Source organism: Marmota monax, unplaced genomic scaffold (genome assembly GCF_021218885.2).
Source record: "Marmota monax isolate L192 unplaced genomic scaffold, Marmota_monax_Labrador192_F-V1.1 WCK01_AAM20220418_F8-fsc00088, whole genome shotgun sequence".
In the NCBI taxonomy this organism is placed as follows: Eukaryota; Metazoa; Chordata; class Mammalia; order Rodentia; family Sciuridae; genus Marmota; species Marmota monax.
The window spans coordinates 3,207,971-3,218,651 of NW_026694492.1; the positions used below are offsets into that span (position 1 = coordinate 3,207,971).

A 10,681-nucleotide genomic window follows, 5' to 3' on the forward strand; every position below is an offset into this window, starting at 1 on the left:
CCTAGTTCTAGCAAAAGACATGGCAAGGTCTCTGTTCCTACACCAAGTCTCAATTTTCCACATAAAACTTCAGAATCTTGTGAAGGTGGGGACATGGCCGGGCATTTCATTCCCTCTGGACTCCACTGGTGGACTCGGGGGACTTGACAGAAAATAGACCACAGCCTGTGGCGATGACAAGCATAGACAGAGTGAGGCCAGGCTGAGAGACTGTGATGGAGGCAACTCTGCTGTAGTCAGAGCCCTTGGGAGAGGGAGATGCATAAAGCATTTCTATTGCTGAGCAAATCAGCCATGACTTACCGTGCAGATCTGCAGGCAAATGAATAAAGCTGAGCTTGAGAGAGACACTGGGCTTACAAATGCCTCTGTCATGTCAACACAAGCCAAGATTGGCACCTCAAGAAGAGTGGCTCATCTCTAACAGATTGTTCATGTTTTTCTTAAGAAAATAAGAATTTAGGATGAGATTCAATCATAAATTATTCATTTGGGGCTTTTTTCATTTCATTTCAGAACATTCTCCTGGTCATTTCTTAAGCGAATTTCTCCCTGGTCCCATCATTTACCAGTGCAGACAATTCTCTGGAAAGGAGTCACATCTTAAGCAGAGAGCCATGGGGTTCCCCCTCCTTAGAAGCCTCTCTGCTCCTCCTCACATGCTGCCCCTTTATAGACCAGTAATATCTTCAGCCCAGTTGAGGTTGTTAAGGTTCCCGTGTTAATATTTGAGAACTAAAGCCATCTTCACATAAAATTTGTAAGAACAAGTATTTTTCTTTCGTGACTGCCAAACCTCAAACATAGCAAGGTTTTCCTCTATGAAACGGCTGGATGTTTTATATGTTATATTTATGTCCCACTGTAAACTATTCATTGGTTTATAGACCTTGGGGCCTCTAGGAAGCACCACAAATCCTTATTACACTCCTTGGTATTAAATTTGGTGTTAGGATCTCTGATTTATCTGTCAGGCTAACTCACACATAAACAGACATCTCTCTTAAACTATTTCAAATTCAAGATCCCCAAAAGTAGTTCATGCCAAAGCTCTAGCCTTGAAGTTTATTACCCCTACATTATTGACAATAGTTAAGATGATAAAGAAATGTTTTAGCTAGTTGTTTTGTTGAGTCAGTCTCTGTCTCTCCCTCTCTACAACACAATAATAATAATAATAATTAATAATAATAATAATAATAAGCACACAAACCAGAAAATTATAATTTGGTTTGGGAATCCTTCCAAAGACAAGTGTATGTCTTATATCTGAAGATAATAATCTTCAAATGAAGAAATGAATCAGTCAACACGAAGTGACTGAAGTCCAACAAACAAAGCAATAAATAGTGATCATATAATGCATGCAGACAGACTCAGCCCAAGGACATTCCTCTTGGTAAGATCCTGTACTTTCCAGGAATACGAATTTTTTTTTAAATTTGCATGTTACTTTGTGTTGTGATTTTTCTAACTGCTATATAAAATTTCTGATAGCCAAACATATTTTTGCATACAAAAATATGTTTGGCTATCTTTTTATCAATTATTTGGCTATATTTTCAGAGAATTTTATTTACATGAGGGTTAGTCTAAAATTTCTGGAAGATGTCATCTTCCTAGCTATGCTCCTTTTAATCATCTTGGACACCCAAGTACTGCCCTCTATAAAATTACAGAAAGAACAGTTTTCTGTCATTTTCAAAATTCTATAATCCATAGGCAGATAAAGTATAATAAGAACAATGAACTACTGAAAACATTTATAAATATGAAATTTATATTATATGTGCAAAGAAAATCATAATTAACTTAATTCTCCCCTCATGCAACTTAGTAATACCTTACTATGTGCCTATTGTGTAAAAACCACAACACTGGATAATAAGGAGGCAAAAGAATATGTCTGTCCTGGCCTGTGCCCTCCAGAATCTTCCATATCGACTTGTCCTTTTTTCCTCCTTTATATGAACTAAATGGTCTTTAATTTTCAAAATAGCAAAAAATTTTGAATGATAGTTTTCATATCAAGATCCTCAGTCACATGATTAATTCTCATGTTCAAGAATGAAAAAATGGTATCCAGGAGAAACAAACCACACTTACTTGGACAAATATATACCCGACCTATGTGTGGGGTTGTCTAGATCCCAACCACGGAGATACTTCGCAAAACCGAGATAACATATTTGAAAAAGCTTGACAGGTGTTAATCTTTACTCTTGGTTGGATCTGAAGAGTATTTTGAAATGATACTAAATGTGACAATACAAGGAAAGAATCTAATAAAATTTTACTCTTCAAAGAATCAAAGTTATGAATTTTGCAAGTTAAGAACATTTTAAAAGGACACTTAAATGAAAAATATTAAATAGCCTTACCTTTCTGCTTTTATTCCCCCCTGAAAAATCATTTTGAACAAGATCTGTAACATTTTTTTGTGAAGTAAATTAGGGATTCCCTTTTTAAATTTTGAAAATATGAGTTCAATTATTAAAATATTACACCAGGATATTTTAACAGGTGAAGTTAAAATACAATTTAAAGAGGAGATTATCATTTACTTTATATGCTTGTGGGACTTCCAAGGACTTTGAATTTTATAGATTTGTAGAATTGTATCCCTTGACATCTTATAAAAAGATAACTGAAAAATAATACAGTTCAGTGGATTTGAAAATGCCTACACAACAGTTCCCAAAGAGTATTGGTTAGTAAGTCAATTTCAAACTAAAGAGTGGTTGTTAATTTTATGTTAAAGGAATATGTCCTTGGTTCTGTTCTAGTTCAAATATTAAGAGTGACTTGCTTGAGGATATAGATGATCTGCTTATGAAATCCACAGATGACAGAGCCGAAGCAGAAAGCAGCTCTGCTGGGTGATCAGGTGAAGAGTCGGTTGGTTTCAATGGGGTGGAACGATGGATTGTATTACATGAAAATAAATGGGATAAGTTTAAAATTCTGGCATATGAACTTATACAAATGCATGAGTATAGGAGAGAGCTAGAACAGTGAGACTATGGTGTGCTGTCATAATTGCGATTCCCATTTGAAAGCAGGTGTGGGAAGAAACCACAGGTATATTGAATGCCTTAAGCTCCTAAACATAGACATTTGAGACGCACAGTATCATTGTTCCTATTTTACAGCGGTAAGGAGACATAGGGTAATCTCCCCTATCTCCTGTAGAGTGCAAGAGGTAAATCTGATATTTGAACCCATTGTAGATTTTCTGGAAAGTCTTGCTCTTCCCAATCCGTCAAGCACACAGGGCAATAAGGACACTGTAATAACTAATGCAAACTTGGGTTAAACGGAAATATGCTGCTGAAACCATGGAGATACTGGTCTTTTTCCACTATATACTGATCAGATCATTGGTGGAAACCTAATGAAAAGAGTGACACATGCACCCAACATTCAAAGCAAAGAAGAGGAGGAGGATGCTCATACAATGAAATGCTAACCAGCAGTCATAAGGGACACTTGCAATGACATGAACATATCACAAAAAAAGTCACATTGAGCAAAAAAAACAAACAAACACACAAAGAGCACATGCTGTTTGATTCCATTAATATGAAGTTCACAGAAAAGCAAAAGGAGTCTGTTAATGAAAATCAGCACAGCATTTCCTCTGAGAGAGCTGCCTGGGCAGGAACATAGGAAAATCTCCAAGATGATAAAAATATGTTTGCTTTGGATTGGGATGGTGGTTACAGAAGGGCACACCATTCTCAAACTCAAACTGCTCATTCCTAAGATCAGTGCATTCTATTGATTGGAAAGTATACCTCAATTCAAAGAAGAAGTAGTGCATATAAACTAGAGATCATGGATACAAACAGTGATGTATCACCATGGGTGTTTTTCACCATAGGAAATATACAGTCTAGGAAATATTATTTGCAAACAGTTATTTTAAAAAGGTCCAGGAAAAGGGAAAATAATGAGACAGGATATCTGCTAAAAATGATGTCATTCCATGATAAAGTGTCTTCTAGTTCAGGCATGGTGGTGCATGCCTATAATCCCAGTAGCTTAGGAGGCTGAGGCAGGAGGAGCAAGAGTTCAGAGCCAACCTCAGCAACTTAGACCCTGAGCAACTCAGCAAGATCCTGTTTCTAAAATATAAAAAGGGCTGGGATATGGCTCAGTAGTTAAGTGCCCCTGGGTTCAATCCTTGATACTGACAGAAAAAAAAGTCTTTTAATGAGTACTTTAAGTACTTTTTGGGGAGTAAAATGAGGATTAATAAGTAGAAATTTGACCACATTTAAGAAAGAATTTCCATAGTTAGAGCAGTCCAACTGTGGAATTATCAGCCAGGCATGGTTTGCACCTAGTGTCTCAGTTACTTGGGAAGCTGAGGGAGGAAGATCGCTTGAGCCCAAGAGTTTAAGACCATCCTGGGCAAAATAGTGAAACCCCTTCTCAAAAATAAACAAGAAAAGAAATGTCAAATTATCTGACAGTGGACTCTTAAGTTCTCTACTGCTCAAGGTGCCAGGTAAAGCAAAACAGGCTCCTTCTGACAGGTTTGTGGAGGACACTTGGTACCTAATACAGTGAGTGCTTCATTCTAAGGTTTTATGCACTTACATTCTGAGACATACCTGGAGCCTGCATGGATGAGCTCACATCCTAGACAGCATCTAAACTCTTTACCTCCCTCCCAATATATTCCCAACCCCAAGGACACACAAATCCATGTGCCAGCCATCAGCTTAAGCAATATCTACCCAACCCTCTCCACTCCAACCCCACCACCTGCTCTTGTTTCAGATTCTGAAAACAGTGGTAAAATACCCTAATACTTTCAGGTTCAGGCAACTCCATAATCTTTGTGAAACTGTGTTCATGAATTTGACATTATTTGAGACATTGTCATATATATATTTAGCATGTTCTAGATACTGGAGAAACCTAGGAGGAAAAAAAAGGACAACAGTCCCCATCTTGGTGTAATCTACATTCTACATTCTAGTGGCTTAGGACAGGAACTTCTGTCCTTCAGTCTTACCCTCTCCTATTTAACAGCTGGATACATAGTGGGTAATGAACTGACTTGATGTAAGAAATGCTCATAGCGTGAATATTTAAAAGCCTCAGGGGAAGACAAGACTTACCCAAGACTTAGACATGGTATTTTGCTACTCAACCCGGGAAAAAATCTGTTAGATGTCAGAGGGTTGACAAAAATGCTCATTTTCACCATGTTTCTACACTTGATAATAAACCAACGCATAGTGGTTCAACGGGTTTACTCTGAATTCACAATTAGGCTAATGCTATGCCCCAGAGGGACTCCATGAGCCTTAGCAGAGCTTAACAAAATTGACTTCAATAAAATAAAAGGAGCAATGTTACTGAGCTATAGCCAATAAATCACAGAGTCTATTAGTTGACATTAATTTATAATTTCAGGCACAGGGATAAAATCATTCACAATGGATACTTTAAATTGGGCGAGAAGTCCAGACACCAAATTCCAAATGCAACAAATCCTTCCAGAATAAAAGCAAAGTGAAAAAAAAAGTCTCTGCAGAAATATATTTGGGGGAGATGCCTTTAACCTTACTTGATTCGTCAATATAAAAATGTTTAAGGGCATAGCAATTCAAGAAGTTAAATTGGTTGCAGTCACATTTTAAGACTTTCTGGAATATTAACCCTAAATTTAACAGAGTCTCAAAAGAAAAACTAGGTGTTTGTTCCACAAATATCAGAAGTGGGGAGTTCCAAAGGGAATTATATGTAAATGATGCATATGAGGATCAGAATCACCAATTCTCCTGGTAACTGTTTATCCTTTCATCCCATGTATAATCCATCTTGCTCTCTCTGGTCTCCGTCTGTACACACTCTTATACGGTCTACAGTTATTGCCTGCCACAAGGAATCAGGTGAATTTTTCTTCAGAAAAACATAAAAACACATTTCCTCAAAGGTACAAAGTCATAAAGGGAGTAGTGGGTGGATGTGTTCATATGTGTCTGCACACATGCAAATCAGCACACCCACACATTTGGGAGAATGTGGAGGAGGAGGAGGAAGAGTAAAATCCTGCAGAAAATTCCGGCTTTAAAGGTAATTCTAGTGAGTCAAGGGCTACAATGATGCACAGCACACACTGGCCACTCGCACGCAGAAAGGGAAATGTTGGGGTAGGGGTGGGGACTGCAGCAGAAAGCTTTAGGGTATATCAGATAATCCCTGACTACTGGATATGTAGGAAATCTCACATCTGGGTAATGTATTAAGGCCTAGCCAAATGTTTCAACTAAACCTCACAGCTCGGGTACAGTGATACCAAAAAGGTGATAACACTGCTTCTTGGAAGTGGCGTAAGAAATAACTTAGGAAAAGCTGCCAAAGGTGAATAAAGTTAACCTGTATCCTTGAGTCACCCTGAATTATTCCAAATGACTCCAAGAAAGTGAAATGGCCGGAGGGAGCTGTTAACTAGCCTCAAGGGTTTACCCTTGGGCAACTAATATTCTAATAAAATGGCAGTATCACTCACTGACCAGCAGTTCCAGTATAAGCATTAGAGTTTTTTAATTGAGGGAAATGTTTAAATAGAAAGTGGGCAAAAAATAGTATATTTTATTTATTTATACACACACAAAGACATGATAGAAAATGTGAAGATAGGTCAATACTTCCAAAGAATAAGAAACAGTTAAATAGGGCAGAAAAGGCAACCAATTAAAACTTTTAACTGAGTAAGTCGTTTTTCCAGAGAAGGGCAAAAAAAGAAAAAAAAAATCGCTGTCACAGTTAACAATGACTTTTCACATTCTAAAAAAGAGAAGAGCTTTAATATAACTTGACACACACCTGAATGTCATATGTAAGGCACTATGCTAGGTGTCATTAGGATGGATAAAAAGGTTTTAAACATAAAGAATGCCTTGGAGGATTTTACAATATGGCAGGGAAAATTGGGCACATGGAGAGATGCCACCTTATGAGGGCACACTGACCCTGAAAGTTCAGTCATGAACCAACTCTTTAAAGCACAGACAATTGCGCATGGAGTGAAGGAAATAATGCACTACTTTACATACGAGTTTTCTGACTGGAAAGTTCAGGCTTTAAGAGGGAACAAAAGACAGAAATTGTAAATTTATATTTGCAATCAATTGAAAATGTAAACTATTAGTTACAACTACCAAACTCTAATCCTAATCCTATGTAACTTGGTAATTTTCTTTAGAATGCAGATGAATGGATTTGGTTTTCTCTTTCCAGTTGGTAGTTGTATGCTGATTAAGTGTATTCCAGGACCAATTAGTACAATTCCAAGGATGATGGATTACAAAATATTAAAAATGGATTTTATTTTAGATAATGGTTTTGCCTTAGCATATTACACCTGGTAAGTTTCTCTTTTCCATACTCACAAGCAAGAAGTATAAAGTTCCCCCCTAAAGTTTCCACAATGAAATAAACCAAAGAATTTACTTCCCCAAATGTTCAGCCTATAGTGATAAATGGAGGGAGTAGAGAGAATGCCGGGTGGCTGGTCCCATCTGACCGTAGATGAATAAGAAGTCAGCCTGATCTTAAGAAAAAAAACACTGAGGGTCTGGCTTACAAACAGTGAGAACCTACATCAGTGGGGTTATTTCCTAATAGCAAGACTTGGGAAGATTCTTACCCCATGTTTATTGATTCCCGCTGCCTGGGTTCTACTGCCGAAATGCTACACGTCCACACATCCACGAGAGAAAACAGGTATATGGTAAGGTGAAAGCTGCCATTGAGTGTGTCTCACCCCTTTAGAGCTGAGATCTGATGTGGATGTGTTTGGAGTATATGTATTTAAAACTGGACATTCTCCTTTTGTAAAATATTAAACAGTTTTGGAATGAATGCAGTGAGATAAGGAAAATATTGAGTGGTGTTGATATAATATTAGCTATATATAGTTCTCTAGGGACTTATTTTTAATTAGGCTGCTTTATTTGTAAACAGGGAACATTTTTACCCAATATTATTCATATGCCTAGAATGCAATACTCAAGTGGTCACAAGGGCACCACTTGTCCCCATGGTAGCATTGTGAAAATAAGAAAAATGAGATTCTTACTCAGAACACTTTATGCCCTTTTCTAAAAACATGGTAATGAATTAATTTTGCTAGAACATCTACCAGGAAATTCTCCTTATTATGCATCAACATCTAGGATACAAATGGCTCCTACTTGGAGGTGGTGCCATCGTATGTGTATGGCACAAACTACCGATTTAAGCCACAGTCATGTATGTGTTAGAAATTAGAGCTGAGTTTCTAGATCCCTCCAGGGTCAGCCTCAGAAGTCCCAGCACCAAGAACTTAGTCATGATCCTTTCTCACATTTTCAATTTGAGTCAAAACTGATTGAGTTGATAAGAACTTGATCAAACAATCAATAAATACTACAGAGGACATACAGGATCCCTAATTTTGTTTTAACATTAACTGGACTGATGAAGCGCAAAAGGGAAATAAAGAAGAAAGCTGGCACATTAAGCCAGCCAAGATGGTGGTGATTGCTTTGGAGAGAGGAGGGTAAGTAGACGTGCCCCTTTCACTAAGATGGTACCTAACCCAAAGCCAAAGCAAAAGATATGAAGGCCAAGAAGGCAGTGTTGAAAGTCATCCCCAGATACAAAAAGAAGGTCCTTCCTGCAGTTCAAGACATTGCAGCTCCGGAGGCAGCCCAAATATCCTCAGAGGAGCTGCCTCACAAGAAACAAGCTTGACCACTATGCCATCATCAAGTCCCCCCGACCACGGAGCCAGCCATGACGAGTATTAAAGACAGTAACACACTTGTGTTTATTGTGCACATCAAGGCCAGCAAACACCAGATCAGACAGGCTGTGAAGAAGATCTATGACGCGGATGTGGCCAAAGTCAACACCCTGACCAGGCCTGATGGAGAAAAGGCAGATGTTCACCTATCTCCTAATTATGATACTTTGGACATTGCCAATAAACTGGGATCATATAAACACATTCCAGCTGGCTAATTCTAAATATACTTTTTTTCAACAGAAAGAAAAAGTTGGACTTGCAATGGGTTCCTTTATTCACACTATTACTTCTTCCCATGGCATTTTCCCTTCTACTCTGAAAGCATCTGCTCCCCAAAACCCACAATGGTTTCCATGTCAGTTTTGATAGAGGTTGGAGACCTCAGAGCTACACAAGACTAGAGAAGGACAGATAAAAAGACAGATGCCTCAACTGGTTGCAAATACCACTAGATAAAATGTGCATTTCTAAGCTGACTTCATAAATACTTGGGAAAAGATAACTGGAGGAAAGATATGAACTGAAACAAAATTTGTATGAAATAAAAGCCTAGTTTAATAAAATCTTATACAAGAGATTAGCTTTTAGAATTAGGTTTCATCTTTTTCTTTGAAATGTTTATTGAAAATGAGTGAACAAATACATGAATAAGTGAATGGGTGAACAGGAGAGGACATGCTAATACTAAACCATAAAGGAGTTGACTTTGTAACTTTAAAGTTGTAATAATCAGTTCCCACGGATTGCTTCCAAGTTGATCCAAGTAACCAGAGGAGCCAACAACAGAGTGAACAGGCAACAAGTCTCTGCCTGACAAACACCTAATCACAACAAGATTACGATCACCTTTGGCCATGTCACAGAAACACTGTGATGTAAGAAAAATCAGTTCTTACGATAGGAAACATGTGATCAGGTTCATTTTGAAAAATATAAATTATGTAAATATTACTACAAAATAAAAGAATTCAAACAGAAAAGAACCTGGTCTCTTGCATAAAATTTTGGAAACCCCAAATTTTATGGTTTTATGGTTGAGATATGAGGCGTCCCCCATTTTTATGGTTTAACATCATCAATTACCAGAAAGCTTCTAGTTTTCTGCTGCTTATACTTAGACTATGGCTTTTATTCTCATTGTCTAAGATAGTGATTTGACCTCATATCAATGTTGCAGGAAGAACATGTCTTTAGTCAGCTTTGTGTTGTTGTAACCAAAAAAGCTTGTAAGAACATCTTGGAGGAAGAAAAGTTTATTGTGGTTCACCATTTCAGAGGTTCAGTTCATGATCTGCCAACATCATTGTTCTGGGCCCCAGGTGAGGCGGAATATCATGCAGAAGGGAGTGGCAGAGGAAAGCTACTCCAAACATGACAGCCAGGAAGCACAGAGACCCTTGCTCACCAAGGACCAAACAAACTCCAAAGTCATCCAGGCACACCCTACCTGCCTACAGAGACCACCCAGGAAATCTGTCAGGGGATTAATCACTGATTAGGTTATAACTCTCATACTCTACATTTCACCTCTGAAAACTCTTGCATTGTTTCACACATGAGCATTTGGGGGACGCCTCATATCTCAACCATAATATGAACCAAGGGAAAAGGGGGAAGAAAGAATAAGACTCCTAAAGCACAAGAAGTAAAATCAAGAATCAATACATGGGATGGAATCAAACTGAAAAGCTTCCTCACAAAGTAAACTATCAAAAATGTGAAAAGAGCCTAGAGAATGGGAGAAAATCTTTGCAACCTGAACCTCAGAGCATTAATCTCTAGGATATATGAAGAATTATATATATCAAACACCGAAAAAAAAATAACCCAATCAATAAATGGTCAAAGGAACTGAACAGGCACTTCACA

At 37.9% G+C, this 10,681-nt stretch overlaps 1 pseudogene; it reads left to right on the top strand.

The window, feature by feature from the left end:
* Positions 1–6,869: 6,869 nt before the first annotated feature.
* Positions 6,870–9,027, top strand: LOC124075847 (large ribosomal subunit protein uL23-like; annotated as a pseudogene).
* The last annotated feature ends 1,654 nt before the right edge of the window (positions 9,028–10,681 follow it).